Genomic DNA, 1142 nt, shown 5'->3' with positions numbered 1-1142 from the left:
ATCTAGATGCAATGATGGGTCTCTCCTCATCCAGAGCAAAGAAGAATGAAGAAAACCAAAATTCATGGAAACAATTAGTCCTAGGGACTGGTACAGCATCCGATCTGCAGCCTATACGACTATGAGACCAGAGACCTAGATAGTGCTCGGCTACCAATGTCAACCACTTGGAAAGGGATCTATGTAGGAGATCCTGGATATATAGAGAGAACAATGTGGAACAAAACTCAAAATCATTTGGAGGAAAAAAAAGGGGAGGGGACCAGTTTGCTGGTCCAATAGAGCCTGGTGGAACTGCTGACTATGGCCCCTAGCTGCCCTTCAGATCTGGAATTGAACCCACACCTGTAGTTTCCTGCCAAACAAAACACAGGCAGAGATCCAGGTGAGGAGAGAGAACCCAGGCACGCCCAAAGCAGCAGGACGGGAGAGCGGCAGAAAGGAAATTAAAAACTAGGAACCCGGACAGAGGAGCAGTCAGCCCCAGGGGTCCAGGTGAGGAGAGAGAACCCAGGCACGCCCAAAGCAGCAGGGCGGGAGAAAGGGAAATAAAAGGCCCAAGAACCTGGACATAGGAGCAGTCAGCTGCAGGGACCCAGATAAGGGTGGTAGGAGAGGTTTCCAACAGGGAGACAAACTTGTCTGTCGATTTGTCCTACCGTGGTGAAGTATTCATGTGAGTTTTGAGGCTGAGTCACTGGTGTTTTAAACCCAGCAGGATGCATATGGTGCACAGGTATCAGCCCAGCTTACAGACTGAGACAGACTAGGAAGAAGGAAGAGGCTGTCCACTTCTCAAATAATTGGCCTAGGGAAACCCTTATGAATAGCAAAGAAATACTGTTTGACACATTACCACACAACTTTAAGAATAGTTCGGTTAGGTTAGAAGGCTCTCAAAATAGGACTGGGAAAGAGCTGCATCATCTGGGTAAACCAGCATTACTCATATGGATAAGGTAAAGCTTTTGAGACCTCCATTTGCTAATGTGGCACCACTCAAATTGAAGAGAAACAGCTGCAGACATCCATTAATCATCAGAACGTGGAATGTACGAAGTATGAATCTAGGAAAATTGGAAGTTGTCAAAAATGAAATGGAACACATAAAGATTGATATCCTTGGCATTAGTGAGCAGAAA

This window comes from Orycteropus afer, unplaced genomic scaffold, assembly GCF_000298275.1.
Source record: "Orycteropus afer afer isolate SDZICR_OR568_19922 unplaced genomic scaffold, OryAfe1.0 scaffold00054, whole genome shotgun sequence".
In the NCBI taxonomy this organism is placed as follows: Eukaryota; Metazoa; Chordata; class Mammalia; order Tubulidentata; family Orycteropodidae; genus Orycteropus; species Orycteropus afer.
Note: the sequence above shows the minus strand (reverse complement) of the source record.